Below are 20,060 nucleotides of genomic sequence, written 5' to 3' on the forward strand. Positions count from 1 at the left end.
CTTGGCCAAAATGGGGATCATCTCAATGCACCACCCAGGCTTTAAGACCTTTGAAATCCAGGCCCTTTGATCCCTGTCTTTACAAAGAACTGATGATTATACACAAATTGAACTCGACGGAGCTGTGGGTCGTGTGGACGTTGCTGAAACATGACAACCTCTGATGTGCCATTTCAGAAACTATAGGATAGATTAAAATTATCAGATTGAGACTCTGGTATATATACCTGGTACCTTTGAAGATGCAGACATTTATTTCTTTATATACATCCAGTCCACCCTCACAGTGCAATACAAGCAAAATAATCCAAATAAAACAATACAGACAAACTACTTCCGGGTATGAGCAAACTGAACGAGCAGCTAAAAAAGCAATAGCAACAGTTAGAAGAGAGCTTTGTACAGTGAATACAAGCTGGGTGCTGTTGCACTTAACTGGGTGTCCATATCAAATTTCGCTTAAAGTATCTACCGAGGATTTACTAATTCACTGCAGAGGCCGCTCGGCGGAGCGAAGTGAGGGAAACGGGTTCCTTCCCACAGATACTTGAAGAAAGCGAAGCAGCTCCGCATCCACCGGCCACTCAAGGCCGCCGCCATCTTTGTTCGGTCACGGCGCAGCGGAAACACGTCATCGCCTGCGCCACGGCTAAGGCCATAGAGCTGATTTCGTGAGGGGGGAATGTAGCCTTCCGCGCCCCTTTTCTTCTGCGAGAGTCCCGGCCTTGACGTTTCGCGCCGTAGCCTTCCTCAGAGATTGATTCCCCCCCGGCTGCGTCTATTAGGGATTTACACAGCTAGAACGACAACAAAAATCCTCATGATTGGGAAGCTTCCGCCTCCTCTCTATCGTCACTTCCGCTCTGGAACGGAACTGTTCTCGCGGAGTGGGAAGGAGAAGGTGCGCACTCTAGAGTCGCGAAAGGGAAGAGTGGCGCTCCTCTGTGCACACGGCCAGCTTGCTCCCCGCCCGCCGCCAGAGGCCACGTGCCTCCGAGTCCCCGGCGCTGGAAATCATGAGCGAGATGGAATTGGCGTCCGCGAGAACAGAGCGCCCTCTGTCCTATATATTATATAGAGCACGTCTAATATATCATTATTACATATTACATATTACATATTACATATTAGTACGTATATATTAGTACAATGTATATATTATATATTAGTGACAATAATTTGAAGGTATTTTTTCAGCCAGTTGGAGTGTTTTTCCCTGGCTTGGAGTTTTGATTTATTTCGCAACACAACCAGCCTGGCTTTCTCTTGTTTCCCCGGGGTGGTGGGGGCCCTGGGGGTGGGCGAGTGGGGGGTTCAGGCACTGGGGGTAGTCATGGTGGTGGTGGCAGAGGTAAAAATAAGGAGAGGGGGTTGTTGTTGTTTAGTCGTTTAGTCGTGTCCGACTCTTCATGACCCCCTGGACCAGAGCACGCCAGGCACTCCTGTCTTCCACTGCCTCCCGCAGTTTGGTCAAACTCATGCTGGTAGCTTCGCGAACACTGTCCCACCATCTCATCCTCTGTCGTCCCCTTCTCCTTGTGCCCTCCATCTTTCCCAACATCAGGGTCTTTTCCAGGGAGTCTTCTCTTCTCATGAGGTGGCCAAAGTATTGGAGCCTCAGCTTCAGGATCTGTCCTTCCAGTGAGCACTCAGGGCTGATTTCCTCCAGAATGGAGAGGTTTGATCTCCTTGCAGTCCATGGGACTCTTAAGAGTCTCCTCCAGCACCATAATTCAAAAGCATCAATTCTTCGGCGATCAGCCTTATGGCAGTGAAAGGAGATCAGAAAGAAACGGGGGAGATAACAGTTAGAAGAAGAACGAGAGGGTTGCTTCCAACCATTCCAAGGGAAAAAAACTAAATAAAGATATAGGTCCTTGGGGAAAACCCTCTTGGGACAGCGCTCCTCCATGGGCGCCCCCATTTTCATCCTCCTTTGCGCTCGCCCATCAAAGCAAACCCCTCAAATATATTTTTTTTACAATAGAAGAGAAGGACCGAACTGAACTAAGCAAAACAAAACAAGGCAGCACAAATTGCAGAATGTTGCACTTGGACAGGGGGTGGGGTGGGGGTTCAGTCTGTGGCAGCAGCCTCCCTAGACCCGGGTTTGACAGACCTCTTCGTCTATCTCCTTGTTTGTTCCAGGAGTTGGGGTGGACTTTCTATCCCTTCAGGCGTCCGGTTTTGGGGCTCCCTGGTGCGATACCACACCCCTGGGTCCTGTTCGATGGTGGGTGGCCTGGGAGAGCACTTGAGATGGCTCCCCAAGCCTGCCATCTCCCCCAGCTCTTAGGATTTCATGAATGTATGGAGGGCCAAAGGTTCCTTACCCCTGGTCTGAAAGGTTATTCCAGTGGTTCTCCAAGGGTGTGGCAGGAACAGGGATTTTCAGCTCCTGACAGATGTGAAAGATCAGAAAATACAAAGGCTTATTTGCGTTGATGAGGAGATGAGAGTTTGTTTGTCTTAAATTAGACCTAAAACTAAGGAGATTACCTGGCAAAAGCAAGCTCTCGCCTCTCATTGAGGTTGTATGCAGACTTAAGGTACATATGTAAGAGGCTCGTTTATAATTATATTTTGGGAATGACTTGTGTTCTTATGGCTTCATTGTTTTTTACTTTCTGGATGTACCATGATCATATTACAAAGTAGTTGTGTTCTGTGTTATAAATCAAGCACTGCTGGGAGTTGCTTCTTTTTGTGTTCCAATGTATTCTTACCAATAAAAAATTCAGTGTGGCCCGAGCAAATATTTATTCTGAAAGTGTGGTTCAGAGAAAAAGGTTTGAGAACCACTGGGTTATTCTGTAAACATAATAAGTTAAAAGGAGAGTGACTTGAATCCCTGAATTCTTCCCTACAACTCTTCTAGTTTTCTGTGTTCTTGTAAACATTTTTAAAATTGATTTTATATACTGCCCTATACCTACCCTATACCCAAAACATTGTACAGTGGTACCTCAGGTTACAGACACTTCAGGTTACAGACACTTCAGGTTACAGACTCCGCTAACCCTCAGGTTAAGAACTTTGTTTCAGGATGAGAACAGAAATCGCGCCAGGAGCAGGAGGCCCTATTAGCTAAAGCGGTACCTCAGGTTAAGAACAGTTTCAGGTTAAGAACGGACCTCCAGAACGAATTAACCCACTGTACTGTATTGTGGGTTTTTGAAAAGTCTGTTCCATCAATTTCCACTGTTCTTGTGAATGTGAAAACAGTTTTGTGTGCCATCCGGGCTTGGATTGTTGATAATTGACCTGGTTGCCCTCCATGTGGGTTTTTCTGGACAGGTGTCTGGGCTTACAGCGACTATTGCAAGAACAACCCCAAGACAGGAGGCATTGTCATGCTTGGCTGCAGGTATGCCCATCACTTTGGCGTGACCATATGTGAGGAATGCTTAGTGGCAGATAGCAGAATGGCATGCTGTGCACTTGTTGGCTGGGAATACGAGGACACAGTGTCAGTCTGGCTCTGCTGGCTGGCTGACGTTTCTGAGGCTGGGCCAGGAAATTTCAGAAACTCCCCCCACTCTTTTCTTCCCCTCTCTTCTGTTTCAGCATCCTGTGGTCTTTGTCAGGTGGCACAAGCTTTCCTTTGATGCAGGGCTGGTCCATGGCATACTGCTGCCCGAGGCAAAACAGCAAATACAGTGGTACCTCGGGTTACATACGCTTCAGGTTACAGACTCCGCTAACCCAGAAATAGTGCTTTAGGTTAAGAACTTTGCTTCAGGATGAGAACAGAAATCGTGCACCGGCAGCGCGGTGGCAGCAGCGGCAGGCCCCATTAGCTAAAGTGGTCTTCAGGTTAAGAACAGTTTCAGGTTAAGAACGGACCTCCGGAATGAATTAAGTACTTAACCCGAGGTACCACAGTACCTCCTTCTCCCCCAAGTCAAGTTGCATGGTGCCCAATCCAATGCCAAGCAAGTTGCAGGCTCCCAACTCTTATCAGCCCCAGCCAGGTTGGGGAAGGCTCTTTAATAACTTAGACAGACATTCTTTCTCATCATTTGCTATTTAAGCCTTTTACCTGGAGATGCCATTGTAGATTATCTCACGAAGGAACACCTGAGATACGTTTCCAAAGCCTCCTGCAACTTGGGTTTGAAAGCCACTGTGCTGCACAGGATAATTTGAAAAATTGCTTAAGGAAAACTCGTGTTTTTGGTAGACGAGAGAGGCTTAGTAATTTATTGTGAAGTTTACACCCTGCCCTTCTTTATAAAATGGTCCCAGGGCAGGTCACAGCAACAACATACAAATACGCTGAGGTCACATTGAAAGATAAAATGAGGATTAAACACCACAACAAATTACCGTTCGATAAAACTAGTTCTTCATTTGTTCCGCTTCGGGGAACCAACCTGACGGTTGCTCAAAGAGACTGGCGGACAGGAATAGGAAAAATCTGGTCCAAATGCTCGTGGTTTTAAGGTCCAAAATTAAATAGCCTTATGTTGTCCCTTTATTTGACACTCCCAAAAGAGGCTCTTAACAACATCAAAGGAGGCTTGCTCCATTACAGTGAATGGGGCACTGCCCCACTAGGCTAGTCTGCTCTCAGCGCCCCCAACTGCCTGCTTTCTTAGCTACATTCAGTTCAGAGGGCTGGCACTGCCTGACAGCTGCCTCCTCCTTGGGCTCAGAGTTGCCCGTGGAGAACTCAGCAGGGAGGAGAAGGAAGGTGGGGACAAATCTAGAACTAGTTGCCTCTGCCTGCCATTGCCTCTGGTGCCACCTGCTGTTAGTCTCCCTGCTTCTGCCCTTCTTGTTTAGTCCTTTAGTGACCCCCTGGACCAGAGCATGCCAGGCCCTCCTGTCTCCCACTGCCTCCCGCAGTTTGGTCAAACTCATGTTGGTAGCTTCGAGAACACTGTCCAACCATCTCGTCCTCTGTCGCCCCCTTCTCCTTGTGCCCTCCATCTTTCCCAACATCACGGTCTTTTCCAGGGAGTCTTCTCTTCTCCTCCTGAGGAGGGGGAGAAGGGGGGGCAAGGGGAACTGGAGGGAATATATGCTGGGTGCAATGGCTGTAAAACTTGTGCTTGCTTGTGAGTTATCACGCTAGCTCCTGCTGCTACCCGGAAGGCAGAATAAATAGCTTTTTCTCTGGTTTAACCCTTCGGTGTCTGTTGGCTTCTTCTTCCCTCCTCAGGCGCAATGCTCTTCCACCCATGAGAAAGGCCTAAAAGGCTACACTATCCCGCTTAAAACAGTCAGGGCTTCTTCCCCCAAAGAATCCTGGGAACTGCAGTTAGTTAAGAGTGCTGAGACCATCCGTTTCCTCTGTACGGAGGAAAATGGGGACAAAACTAGACCAAGCTGGCTGTGCGTGCCATTGACTCTGGTGCCATTGGGCTCCCTGCCTTCTGCCCTACCAGGCTTAGGGAGTGCCAGCTGCCCCTGCAAGCCACCATGGCCTGGCTTGATAATGGGCACATGTTTACTGTTCCCTGCCTTGGGTGTCGGGGCATGAATAAGTCTAAGCCAACATTTCCTTTGTCTTTTCAGTGGAAGCTTTTGAGGAGGTTTCGGACAGCCTCTGCGTCCCTCAGTACAACAAAGACGGCGAAGAAAGGGTGATCCTTTTCCTAGAGATGGCCACCAACCAGGAGTTCAGCCCAGATTTGGTGAAACGCATCAGGGAAGCGATCCGTGTCGCACTCTCTGCCCGACATGTTCCCAGCCTCATTCTGGAAACTGAAGGCATTCCGGTATGTCAGCACAATCCCTTTTTCTTACTTCTTACTGCTGCTATATGTTTTTTTTTTCATTTTCACCTTGGAATAGTAATTAAGGAGCACTTGTCATCTCTCTTCAAAGCCCACACATGCCTGGAAATTTTAGCCTCATCTTTTTTTAATTAAAAAAAGTGGAGTGGAGTTTTATAAATAGTTTGTCCATGTTGCTTGGCAACTTGTGTGTGCTTTTCTTCCTGAATAAGCCTTCTCCTCTTTTTCCTTCTTTTTTTTTAAACAGAAAAAAAGAGTCCCCTAATAAACACCTCTATTCGGTTTATAAATATACATGCGTCCTGTTGATATACTGAGAACTCTTGGGTGTTGTTGATAATTATAAAATGAGATGACTGCCTTTCTGGTGTGCCAAAAAGCTGCTCCCCACAAAAAGCATTTTGGATAGTTCTGTTCTTGAAAAAGATAGGTTTTTGATTTGTTTTGCAAGAAGTCTCTCTCAAAACAACAAAAAACAAAACCCAAAATATCTTGCAAAGCTTGTGACCAAATGTTTTTCACAACTGAAGGAGCACAGAGACAAGTAAGGCCCGTGAAGAAAGTTGTGATCTGCTTCTGACATTCATGCGCAGGAACATAGGAAGCTGTCAGATCACTAGTCCATCAAGCTCAGTGTTCTCCACACAGACTGGCAGCTCCTCTCCAGGTTTCAGGCAGGGAGTCTCTCCCAGCTCTACCTAGAGAAGCCGAGCATTGAACTTGGGACCTGCATGCAAGGTGGATGCCGTACCCTTGAGCTAAGACCCTTCCAGTGATAGCCTTGTTCTCCATAGTAAAGGTAAAGGGACCCCTGACCATTAGGTCCAGTCGTGACCGACTCTGGGGTTGCGGCGCTCATCTCGCTTTACTGACCGAGAGAGCCAGCGTAAAGCTTCTGCATCATGTGGCCAGCATTAATAAGCCGCTTCTGGCGAACCAGAGCAGCGCACAGAAACGCCGTTTACCTTCCCACTGGAGTGGTACCTGTTGTTACGGTAAAATCTGGGTGCGGGGCTACTCTGCCACCCAGCTCGTCGGACTAGGTCCGCGGGTCCCTGCGGAAGAAAATGAGCTCAGCCGGAGAAAGGAGCAAACTGCAGAAGATCCAAGTTTATTGCGCAACAGGTTCAGGACGAGATTGAAAGGGGTGACATGAGTTTTTGAAACTTCCCTCCATGTCCCAGAATACAGTGCAAAATACATCATAGTTACATCATGAATACATTAGAGAGAGGTTGGGTTACACAGATTACATCATGAATATTTTAAGGAGAGGTTGGGTTACACAGATTAACATATGGAGGGGGGAGGGGGAATATGCAGAGCTGGAGATATGCGCAGATAAGTGCTTCCTAAGTACCGGTGATGAGAAGACAATAGTCCAAGTATGTAAAGTCTGCCACCTGGCATTGCCCGGAGGAAAGGTTGGGCAGAGTGATTTGACTGGATTAGGGTCTTCCTGAGTATGTGACTCCTCGCTTGAGGGATTATGGAGGCAGAGGAGGTGTCATGGAGTCCTGAAGAAACTGAGTCGATCGACACCAAAACCAAGGAAATCGGAGCTGCGGTTGATTTTATACGAATTTTAGAAGTTTTTAGTCCGTTTCAGTCCATTCTTATATTGATAATTGAAGTCGGAAACAAAATAGATACATTGTTGCAAGATTTGACACTTTTATGGGTTCACAAGTTTCGGTTCCATTGTTCTCCCAGCGGGGAGCCGTCAGCAGCTTGTCAAGAGGTTAAATGAGGCGTGCAGGAGCTCGCTGAGCTAGCTCTGCAAAACGAATGCATGGTTCTGATTGGGTAGAACGCAGCCATTGAAACGAATGGGGGATACAGTTTGATACGGTCTACCCATGATAAAGATGGAGCGAGAGAGAGGCTTAAGAGAAAGAGGCTTAAGAGTTTGGGCTTATTTCGCCCGTGTGGGAAAAGGGAAAGGCACTTTAATGTTGGGGCTTGGGTAGGATGTGGTGCTTGTGAAACGGTGTGGGGGCTGAGGGGTGAATGTAGGGCGGGCTGGGTACCCTTGAGGTCATCGCCTCGGACCCTCTGGTGACTGGCGGAAGGGTGAAGGAAGGCACCCCCCCTTCCGTATCACTGTTTATCTGCTTGCACTTTGACGTGCTTTCGAAGTACTAGGTTGGCAGGAGCAGGGACCGAGCAACAGGAGCTCACCCTGTTGCGGGGATTCGAACCGCCGACCTTCTGATTGGCAAGTCCTAGGCTCTATGGTTTAACCCACAGCGCCACCCTCATCCCTTGTTCTCCATGACTTTGTCCAATTTCCTTTTCAAGCTATCACTGCCTCCGGTGGAAGCAAATTCCGTAGTTTCAATTATGCGCTGTATGACAAAGTACTTCTCTTGTCGGTCCTAAATCTCCTAACATTCAGCCTCATTGGGTGGCCCTGAGGCTGTGTACACACTACACCTTTTAAACCAGATTCAAAACACTTCCCCCCCTCAAAGAATTATCGGCAGAGAGTTAAAATTCTCACCAATCCTTAACTAATTACGGGGTCCAGAATTCTTTGATGGGGAAAATGTGTTTTAATGGTATAGTGTGTATACCTGCCTCCCTGAAAAGCAGCAGCGTAAGGCCCAGTGTAATGAAAGAGGGAGAAGAGCAGTATTGGACAGACTTTAAAAATGATGTTGAGTAAGTCACTCATGACTTTTCTCATATATATATTTAATGTGTGTAAGAGAGGCAGAGATTTCACACGTGGCTGAATCTCCCTGCCTTTCCCAACCTGTTGCATTTGGGAAGTTGTTGGACTGCAACTTGCCTTCCCATTGACCCGTGGAGTAAGTTTGTTCATTTATAGAAGCATTTCATATGCTGCCATATCATTAAAGATACTGGTGTACAACATATGAAACACCATTTAAAAGCAATAGAAATGGGTAGATGTTGAGTGTGATAGAAAGAGTGCATTCTCAGTGGTGACAGTAGTAGCATTCCAAAAAACCCAAACCTCTTTTTAAGATTACCTTTTAAGATTACTTTTGGGCTACTGTTTCCATCAGAACATAAGTTGGCATCTTGACTATTTTGTTGGCACAGAAATGACCGCAGGTACAGAATAACCAACTGTCCAAGCAAAGGTTAAAGCTCAGAGCTGAAAAAGCAGGGTAATTACATTCCTCATTAGTCAAAATCAGGCACTAGAAATTTGGGGCCAAGGGTGCTGACCTACAACCTGCCATGTTGGATATATTGTTGAGGTATGGTTGTAAGAGTTAGGCGACCCCGTGGGAAATAGACGTTATTCTGAGGGGAGAATTGGACCTTTGGGGATTCAGGGCTACAACAGATAGGTGTGTAGGGGAATCCCTGAAGAGATAAATTAGCAATCTACCCCTCCAGTCGCTCGGGAGTCTAATAAAACAGTACTTCTCTACCTTGTAAAAGTTAAAAGCTGCAAGCCAGTTCAGGAACAGTTATATAACAATTAATGGGAAAATTAAACAACACTTTGCAATGACCCAACTTGAAACTCCTTCTAGTTCCCTGGCAACTGGAGGTTTGATGACTAAATGAATAATGTCGGTTAACTGTTGCCAGTTTCTGTCACAGGACTTTTCGGTCTCTCAGAGCCTCCACTCTCCTTTCTGCTCTACAATCTCTTTCCTTCTTCCCTTTTCTTCAGCTTCTCCACGCTGCTTCTTCTCCTAGTCCAGGCAGGGGGATGTTTTTGCTGTGTGCTGGGGGCCACATTCCCTTCTGGATAGCCTTCTGAGGGCCATGGGCCGGTGGTGGGTGGGGCCAGAGACAAAAGTGGGTGGAGCAACAAATGAGCAAATGTTGCCCCTGTACAGTAGGCCAGTTTCTCCACACTCAAAGCACCCTTCTCCAGCATTCTTAAACGTAACTGTGTACAGTGGTACCTCGGGTTAATAACTTAATTCGTTCTGGAGGTCCGTTCTTAACTTGAAACTGTTCTTAACCTGAGGTACCACTTTAGCTAATGGGGCCTCCTGCTCCTGCTGCGCCTCCGCCATGTGATTTCTGTTCTCATCCTGAAGTAAAGTTCTTAACCCGAGGTACTATTTCTGGGTTAGTGGAGTTTGTAACCTGAAGGGTCTGTAACCTGAAGCGTCTGTAACCCGAGGTACCACTGTACATGTATTCATTAAGACCTCATCATATATTCTTTAATTCGTGCAAAATTGCTGGTGTTCACAAAGCACTGTAAAGTGGTACCTCAGGTTACAGACGCTTCAGGTTACTGACGCTTCAGGTTACAGACTCAGCTAACCCAGAAAAAGTACCTCGGGTTAAGAACTTTGCTTCAGGATGAGAACAGAAATCACGCAGCAGCAGCAGCGGGAGGCCCCATTAGCTAAAGTGGTACCTCAAGTTAAGAACAGTTTCAGGTTATGAATGGACCTCCGGAACGAATTAAGTTCTTAACCCGAGGTACCACTGTAATCTTTATTAATAAGCAAATACGGAATAGTACATTAATTAATGCCAGCTGGTTCAGAGAGACGCCAGTTAACTGAGGAAGTATACTAAGACTTATCCACAGTGGGTTTCTTTTTAAAGTCTTGTTTTCTAACAAATGCATGGCAGATCGCCTCCCCCTTTTTAAAAAGAATCGGTGGTAGCAGATGGGATTTAATCTCTTGTTCGTGTTTCCTGCATAGTGTGGCAGCCTAGTCTTTTAATGCACAAATACAAAAATGATAGATGATGGTGCTTCAAATACCCACAGGTGAACTGAGAATTGCGGAAGAATACATAGACATGTGTAGCACATTTAAATCGGATATGCACCCAGAGAGGTTTTTTAAAGGCAAACGATTTTTGAATACAAACTCATGGTCATAAAGTGCATTATTTTTATTCATTAAATAAACTACCACTTAACTGAACTTAAATTTTTAAATTAACAACTAAACTTTACTTTAAAATGTTACAATCTTTTTTCTGTAGCAATAACCGGGTGTATACAAAGATACAGTCAATTTTCATTATCTTTACCAGATAAAGAGTTAGTGCACATCTTTCCTTCCTGGAGAATGAGAGATCGCTCAGAAGGTGTGAGCAAAAGTTGGTGAGTGGAGCTCACAGAGGCAGAGCCACGAGACAGAGGCAGAGGCAGGAAGAAGTTGCAGATCCAGTCCAGTATTTTTATTCAGTCTCGAACCTGCAGTTTTTTTCTCCCCAACCCTAGCCCCCATCCCTGTGAGCCACGGCAGCTGAGGGAGCAGGGCTTCCACCCCATACTCTCTCCTCCTTGCCATCATCCACATTTTCTGTAAAACATTAGTGTATGAGCACACCTGGCATATAGTGTGCACACAGCTGTGGAAGAATTTAATCTTCAGTGTCGCATACCCTGCAACATTTCTCCATTGAAAATAGGGATGACCTACTCCATCATTGTGATGCAGGTGGCGCTGTGGGTTAAACCACAGAGCCTAGGGCTTGCTGATCAGAAGGTCAGTGGTTCAAATCCCCAAGACGGGGTGAGCTCCCGTTGCTCAGTCCCTGCTCCTGCCAACCTAGCAGTTCGAAAGCACGTCAAAGTACAAGTAGATAAATAGGTACCGCTCTGGCGAGAAGGTAAACAGCGCTTCCGTGCACTGCTCTGGTTTCGCCAGAAGCGGCTTAGTCATGCTGGCCACATGACCCGGAAGCTGTACTCCGGCTCCCTCGGCCAATAAAGCGAGATGAGCGCCGCAACCCCAGAGTTGGCCACGACTGGACCTAATGGTCAGGGGTCCCTTTACCTTTACCTTTATTCCATCATCATCATCTTTATACCCACCCATCTGACTGGGTTGCCCCTCTGGGCTGCTTCCAGCACATATAAAAACATACTAAAACATTAAACATTAAAAAAATCTTCCCCATACAAGGCTGCCTTTAGATGTCTTCTAAAATTACTTATCTCCTTGGCTCAAGGGGTTGCACAACTCCATACTCTTCAACATTTCTCCGATGAAAATAAGGACGTCCTTAGGAAAAGTGGGACATTGCAGGATCAAATCAGAAACTAGGACAGCTTCTGTAAATCCGGGACTGTTCCTGGAAAACAGGGACACTTGGAGGATCTGGTGTTGGCCTGGTGCAGAGGGTTCTGGTGAGCATAGAGATTTAGCCACTGCCTTAGTGACTTCCAGGTTAGAGTACTGTCTGTGGAGGCAGGTCCATTATGATATTTCTTTCTGCTCTGCTTCCAGAAAGGCCATTTCCATCCTCACCTCTGTTTTCCAAAACTCTATGGAGTCTAGGGTCATAGCTGAAGTCACTTTTGACCCTGGTATTTTGTTATAAGACATCCTCTTATCACCCAGTTGTGATGTTCTTGGGGTCCCCTGCAAGGCCTGTCTCTGGGTGGTCCCTGAGGCATTGGAGGCTGGTGCATTAGGGCAAAGGTGGTACTGCCCCACCAACCTTAGTCTACTCTCAGCTAGTCCCTACCTGCCTGCCTTCTTACAACCATTCCAGGTGGTGGTACTGCCTATCATCTTCCTCCTCCTTAGTCTCAAGTTGTAACTGGTAGGGCTCTGCAGGAAGGAGGATGGGGACAAAATAAGAATTAGTGGGCTCTGCTTGTCATTGGCTCTTGCATCTACTGTTTGGGCTCCCTGCCTACTGCACTACCATCTCAGTAGGCACCAGCCAACACTGACTACTGCAATGGGGGCCAGAACTGTGAATTTGTTCAAAATGATTGGAGCAACAACCTTGGAATGCTAATATACAACTCTCTCCAGCAGGTGTCTTCCTTTAGACGTGGGATCTAAAATTTGCTTTTAGGCATACTACTGTTTAGGCATACTACTGTACTACTACAGAACCATTACCATTAGTTCTCACCCTAAGTAGCCTTACTTTCGATATAGAAGAAGAAGAGGAGTCTGGACTTGATATCCTGCCTTTCACTCCCCTTAAGGAGTCTCAAAGCGGCTAACAATCTCCTTTCCCTTCCTCCCCCACAACAAACACTCTGTGAGGTGAGTGGAGCTGAGAGACTTCAGAGAAGTGTGACTAGCCCAAGGTCACCCAGCAGCTGCATGTGGAGGAGCAGAGACGCGAACCCAGTTCACCAGATTACGAGTCTACCGCTCTTAACCGCTACACCACGCTGGCTCTACAGCAGGTTGTGCTTACACAAGTGGCACAAGATTGAAATTTGAGGCTGGAATTATATGTATGGAAGAATTTTGGACCTCTGTTATGCAGTGGCAAAGTTGTGGAAGGAGGGGGTAATTTTCAAGGGGAAAGCAGTGAGAGGAAAGATGGTGCTGAGATTTCCTCAACTGCTTCTCCTCTAACTCGAGTTCCCACATAAGTGACTGAAGAGAAGCAAGTGTGACAATCTGGCTCCAAGCAAGTTTCTACCGTGTTCCTCTCTCTGCTGCCCAACATTCTTCTGTTCATATTCTCAGACACCTTGATGCTTGCAGGACCCTCCTCGGGGCATCCTCCCTCCACAGGGAGGGCAGGGTTACCCACGCGACCCCCTTGGCTGCAACCAGGCACCCCACCAGATCTAGGTGCCACCACCCTCCACTGGTCCCGCCATGACTATCTCCATGCTACAAAGTTAATAGTGATTTTCTTTTCCCAGTCAACCTTGGGAACTGTAGTTCCATAGTAGTCTTACTAGATTGCCAGCTCACTTGCCACACTACAATTCCCAGCATTTTTTGAAGCCGGGATACTTAAACTGGCATAAGGCAGATGGAAGGTTTGTGGTATAGCTATCCTAACCACTGCACTTCCAAGTATAGGTTCTCTGCATTAGGGATTAGAGCTTGTTTAACACACACACACACACACACACACACACACACACACACACACACACCCACACACACACTATTCTAAAGCTAACTCGCTCGTATGGAATAATGGAATATACATATCATTGATCATAACAGTGTGTTGTGTGAATGGGATGGGACCTGTTAGTTGCAGTAAGATTGTAAGTCAGAAAAGGGAAATCTCTGGCCATTCAGATATTGACCTGCCCTTCCCATCCTCCCTAACCATTGGCCATGCTGGTTGGAGCTGATGGGAATTGTAGTCCAAACACTTATTGAGGGCCACAGTTTCCCCACCCCTAACCTAAGTTGGCCAAGCACCCTTTGACAGCAGCAAGGGCCCCCTTACAGTTACCTGTTTGCCGGCCTGTTTACTTTCCTTTGTTGCAAAGATGTGGGGGCTTCTGAATAGTGATTTCAGTGTGATGGGGGCTCCACTCTTCTACCTTTTTAAGATAGAACAACGAGGAAGCTATAGAAACTTAGATTTATTGCAGCTAAAAAGAAAGAAAAAGGAAACGAAATTGTATGCAGATTTGCACAGCGCTGGAGTCGTGCTCTGGCACGACACAGTGGCTACTGAGATTTGGAAGCCTTCAGATTTCTGCCTTTCTGGGACTTGGGGGCCTCGTTTAGATTCCAATCATGAGACCGTCAACAGCAGTAGAAGCAACTCACTAGGCACACACTGTGTGCAGATGGAAGAAGCTGGATACGCAATGCAGCCTCTAGGAATTATGTTAGCCAGCCCAGTGGTGAACCTCTGATGGAATATTTTTTGCCTATCCACATACGAATGTCGTTAAGCAACAGATGTCTGTGCAATTTCTCATCATTACTCCTGATGCTCAGACAAAGTCTCCCTCTCCGACTCACAGAGAACGGCCAGTTGGAGGCATTTCTAAAGTTTGGCCTTTAGAGAAGGCAGAATTCCCCACCTTTTCATTGTACACATAGCATATTAGTGCTTCATTTTATCTTTATTTTTAATCGCGTGGTGGAGCTGTAAAAAACCATGATTGAGAGTTGCGTTTGGAGGGGAGAGAGGAGGAGATTGCTTGTGGTTGCTGAAGGTCAAGGTGAGAGGAGGAGCTGAAGGAAGAACGGAATGGTGGGAGGTGGTGAGAATTTAGTGGGGCGGGAAGAAGAGAAGGAATTATCTGGCAGGAGAGGGAAGAGGGTGAAAGGTAGCCCTGGTGACTGGTAGGGAGGAAGGCTGGGAGGCAAACAGTAGGGGGAGCCAGAGCAACAACAGGACAGAGACACCTTCTCGCTGCTTAGTTCTAGAAGAACAATACACACAGGTTCTTGCATGTGCTGCCAGCCTTTGGTTGCAGCAGACCAATACAGTTTACTTTTCTGGCAATAAATAAGCTTGCCTACATCTTTCAATTAAAAATACTCGCCTTGGAGCCTTGAGGTGTGGAGTGTTGGGAAACTGTGTACGTGCAGCTACTCACACAGAGTCAGTTAAGGTTTGGCAGACAGCCAGAAGGCAATCTGAAGGAGTAAGTCTGCCTGGAGATAACAGAGGCATGGAGACAGCTCCCTGACTGGTCAAGCTCTCTCAAGGGAGTGATAATTAATGGCCTACTAACTGGTAGTTCAGTGTGGGAGTTGAGAGTCGTATCAGAGAGAGCTAGCATAAGATCCGTGTTTTGTTCCGGTAAATAGTCCACTGTATATAATAAACACCTAACTACAAGTTCCTGATTCCTGCTTCGTCTATCCTGTCTGCAGCCAAGTTGCCAATTGCTTCCGTGGATTCTGTGTGTACTCTGCTAGGTCTGGCTAAGGTCCTGCAACTAGTCAGAAAGTTGTGAAACACCAAATAGGTTTTGCCAATATGGAGTGCCTCCCCCTGCTTCCTACTAGCCCTAGGGCGATACACATTTATTATTTTATTATTTCATTTGTTTATTCAATTTATATACCTCTGTTTATCCAGAGATCCCAGGGCAGCATACAACATTAAGAACGTAATTTATGCAGCATAATAATAAAAACACAACACACAGCATAACAATAAAATAATCATAATAATGGGCCATAGATTATTTAATTGCCGAAGCCCTGGGTAAAGAGGAATGTTTTCGCCTGGCGGCGGGTTTGACTCCAACCTTGTTTGTAAGGAAGTTCTGCCTTCTGGCCATGTATAAAGCAACAGGCAGGCACAAGATCCCTGTGCTCTGCGTTTACTGCAAGATATAGTTTGATATATGACATTTTGTGAATTACTAGAAGGCTGCAGTGAGCCCAAAGTGAGCTTCTGGGGCCAGTTTAATCTGACCAGCACAAACAGACAGAGAGAGTCTTTAAGTGACCTGACTGTTTGAGAACTCCAAATCTATTTTGTGCTTCGTTGGCTCTGAAGGTTCTGTCTCTATCATGGAACGATTTCACGGCTCTGCTGGGGTGTAGCAGGGACACGGAAGAGGAGGAGGCCTGCAAGCAAACTTTAAATGCATCCGGGACGTGGGGGAATTATCATCTAGCGGAGAGAATGTTGGAAGGCAGCTCAGAAAGACCGTTAACGTGTTAGATGGATATCGTCTTCCAAAGTGTTGACGAAAGGCATTATTTAGTTCCACTAGGGAGAAATGGGTGGGTTGGCACAGACCATTGGAAGCTGTCTTATACTGAGTCAGATCACTGGCTCACCTAGCTATACTGACCAGTGGCGTAGCGTGGGGGGTGCTTGGGGTGCCGGCCGCACCGGGCGCAACATCTGGGGGGGCGCGCTCGCTGCCTCCGGAGTCGCCGAAGAGCCTCGGGCGCAGGCTGTAGCGGAGCCGCATGTCTCGCGGAACCGACGAGCTGTGCGCGCGTCCGGGCTGAAGGCGCCCGGCAGGCAGCGGCTCTCAGCGCTCACCGCGGAGGACGCGCCAGGCAGCCCCTCCTCACAGCCCCGCCTCCGCCGGTGCTGCTGCAGCTGCTGGGCCGTTGCATTTTCCTCGCCTCTCTGCCCCCCTCCTCCTCCGGGCAAGTGGCGTCGTTTGGGCGGCAGCGCCAGCAGCAACTCGCAGGTTAGGAGTTAGGGGGGCGCAAATTACTTGCCTTGCCCCGGGTTAGGGGGCGCAAATTACTTGCGTTGCCCCGGGTGCTGACAACTCACGCTACGCCGCTGATACTGACCTGTAGCAACGCTCATGGTTTTAAGCAGGGGCTTAGCTGGGCACGTCTAGGATTTAACCTGAAACCATTTGTGTGCAAAGCAGGGGCTCTCCTGCTGAGGCATGGTCTGTTGCCTAAAAAATAAAGTAAGATTCTAGTCCTCATGGTTCTCAATAAAGGGCAATTAAACAGGGACACAGGAAGCTGCTTTTTACCAAGTCAGGTCTTTATCTAGATCAGTATTGTCTACACTGTTTGGCAGGGTCTCTCCAGGGCTGGAGACATAAATACATTATTAAGTGTTTTGCATTCTCATTTTGTATTTTTCTGTTGTGAACTATCCTGGGATCTTTGGATGGAGGGTGATAGATAAATTTAATTAATTCACAGAATCGTAGAGTTGGAAGGGACCCCAAGGCTGGTGGCGTTTGGTGGGGTTGTTGTTTTCATTTGCTACTACGGCGTGTATTTTTGTGTTTTTATATTGTGATCCTCGGATGAAGGGCAGTATAGAAGTTTAATAAATAAGTGGCGCTGTGGGTTAAACCACAGAGGCTAGGACTTGCTGATCAGAAGGTCGGCGGTTTGAATCCCCGTGACGGGGTGAGCTCCCATTGCTCGGTCCCGGCTCCTGCCAACCTAGCAGTTCGAAAGCACATCAAAGTGCAAGTAGATAAATAGGTACTGCTCCGGCGGGAAGGTAAACGCCGTTTCCGTGTGCTGCTCTGGTTCACCAGAAGTGGCTTAGTCATGCTGGCTACATGACCCGGAAGCTGTACGCCGGCTCCCTCGGCCAACAAAGTGAGATGAGCGCCGCAACCCCAGAGTTGGCCATGACTGGACCTAATGGTCAGGGGTCCCTTTACCTTTACCTAATAGCAACCCCACGTGGAGATGCGTGGAAACTGAACCCGGGACCCTTTGCATGGAAATCTTGCACTCTCCCACTGAGCTTCAGTAGGGAAACTGTTTTGATAGTTCCTGTTCATACATTCCAGCTCCTGGGGAAACAGCAAGTATGGAGAGATAAATAAATAAATAAATATATTTTTGCATAAGGAAAGGTGTGACAAGACCCAGCTTTGTTATACATGGCACCCTCCATTCCGAGAGAAAAGGGAAGGGGCCATAGCTCAAGTGGCTTTGTGTGCTGAGGGCCTCAGGTTCGAATCCTGACATCTCTAGTTAAAAGGACGTTAGCAAGTGATAGGGTGATGCAGCTTGTTTAACTTAATGATTTATCAAAACAGTAGACAGCAGGTATCTTCTTAAAAGAGACTTTCCCCTCAGAGTTCCCTGAGCACTGTAGCTTTGTGAGGGGAATAGGGAGTCTCCTAACTGCATCCATAGCGCCAATTCCCAGGATTCTTTGAGGGAAGGCATGGCAGTTTAAAGTGGTATCATAGTGCTTTAAATGTATAGTATGGATGGGGCCTAAGTCTTTGCTAGGGGCTAAAGGTATTTTATTAAACTTAGAATTTCTTTTAGTTGGGTAAACAGGCCTGATGCTAGCCCATTTAATTCAAAAACAATTTCTGTTGGCATACCTAGGCAGGTATTTTAGCGAGTCAACAAGTGTCTCAACTTGCTGGGTTTATTCACTAACTAACCAGCTAACTAACTAACTAGCTAACTAACTAAATAAATAAAATGGCATCCCTGTCTCTACCCTTTAGCAACTGTAAGATGACAGTTTGATTTAAAAACTGAGTTAAGGAAAAAAAGGGGAAGGGGGAGAAGACAAATCAAATTCCACCGTCTGCTAGATGATGAAATGTATTGATTGCCACATACAGTTTCAAAATCTGTATTGATGGCTGCCGTATTCTCAGCTCTGCCTGTTGTAACCTGTGATTAGATTTAAGGGGAGACTAGTCGATTCCCATGCCATCCAAATATTAAAAGGCTTTCGTCGTGAGTCTGGAGCTTTCAAGGCTTGTGGGTCTGATTGAATTTCCAGGGAGACGGGTTAAGGCATTATTTATAAACCCGTAAGACAGAGGCTTCCGCAATGGCTGGGGGACTCGCGCTTCTTTCAGAACAGCGGTGGTGAAATGGGGGAGAGCATATGAAAGGGGGCGTCTTCCCTCCGTTTGCCACCTAACTTTATATTCCTCTTGTATTCTATGTTCCACATTGTATTCTGGCCATGTTCACACCATACATTTAAAGCACTATGGCACCACTTTAAACAGTTATGGTTTCCCCCAAAGAATCATGGGAACCATAGTTTGTAAAGGGTGCTGAGAGTTGAGAGGAGACTCCCTATGCCCCTCACAGGGCTACAATTCTAAGAGGTCCCAGTGAAGAGGGATTGATGCTTAAATCAATCTGCAGCTCTGTGAGTGGAGTAGGGGGTCTCCAAAGCCTCTTAGAGCTGATGGGAATTGTAGTTTAGCAGTGCCCAGATCGAAAGGAATAAGAGACAAGACATTTTTTGTGTGACCTTTGACCCGGGTTCCTTGGGCTGATAGGAGCTGGAGTCTAACAACATCCAAAGGGCAATGGCTTCCCTGGCCCTGAAATAGATGACAAACCAAGGGATACCTTTCCAGATTTCGTCAGACTCCAACTCCCATCAGCCCAGGCAACCAGGGTCAAAGCTCAGGAAAATACAGTGGTACCTCTGGTTGCGAATGGGATCTGCTCCGGAGGCCCGTTCTCAACATGAAGAGAACGCAACCTTCAGCACGCGCGGGTTGCAATTCGCCACTTCTGTGCATGTGCGTGACGTCATTTCGCACGTCTGCGCATGTGCGAGCGACAAAACCCGGAAGTAACCCTTTCCGGTACTTCTGGGTCGTGGCGGGACGTAACCTGAAAGAACGTAACATGAAGTGGACGTAACATGAGGTATGACTGTATGGGAGTTGCAGTCTAAAACATCTTGTAGGCCCCAGGTTGGGCAAGGTTGCTGTAATGCCTTATTACTCCAGCATAGAAATGCAAGGATTCTGAGTTTTGGTAACATTTCTGAATCCAATGTGACAATTCTATTAGGTTACCTGCTTGACCCTGTAAATTAAACACCTCAAAGGCCACTGCTTCTATCTCTTCTCCCAGTTTTCAATTTACTTCTCTCTGCTTTGTAGGGCAGAGAGACGTAATGCCAGAACCAAGTGTCATTTAAATCTGACTAGGGAGGCAGAGCAGTAGGTTTAATTTTTATTTTATTGGACATTTTTTCTTCCCTCTCCGCTTTCCCCTCCTGTTCTTGTAGCAATCCAAATTCCATTACGCATTCGTGCTTTTGGAGCAAAACATTTATGCCTCTCATTTCTAGCCCCTGAAGGTAGAAAGAAAAAAAGGGGGAGATCATATTTGGCATGGGATTGATAGATTGGTTTGTCAAGATTTTGTGAGCTGTTCCATCAGTGTGGCAACGCTGTTTATCATCCCTTAGGATCAAAGA

At 46.8% G+C, this 20,060-nt stretch overlaps 2 long non-coding RNA genes across 5 annotated transcripts in view; one reads left to right on the forward strand and one right to left on the reverse strand.

The window, feature by feature from the left end:
- LOC308576121 overlaps positions 1-20,060 on the reverse strand; it is a 112,790-nt gene that overhangs the window by 79,988 nt on the left and 12,742 nt on the right. The gene's annotated exons all lie outside the window — the stretch shown is intronic.
- LOC308576074 overlaps positions 3,200-20,060 on the forward strand; it is a 31,487-nt gene continuing 14,626 nt past the window's right edge. For 2 of the 4 annotated variants that reach the window (XR_014003055.1, XR_014003056.1), the window contains exons 1-2: positions 3,200-3,367; positions 5,524-5,726. This is a non-coding gene — a long non-coding RNA (uncharacterized lncRNA). The remainder of the gene's footprint in view (positions 3,368-5,523; positions 5,727-20,060) is intronic. The other 2 variants (XR_014003057.1, XR_014003058.1) reach the window with 2 other exon arrangements.

The sequence above is a fragment of the Podarcis bocagei genome (genome assembly GCF_964188305.1).
Source record: "Podarcis bocagei genome assembly, chromosome: 16".
In the NCBI taxonomy this organism is placed as follows: domain Eukaryota; kingdom Metazoa; phylum Chordata; class Lepidosauria; order Squamata; family Lacertidae; genus Podarcis; species Podarcis bocagei.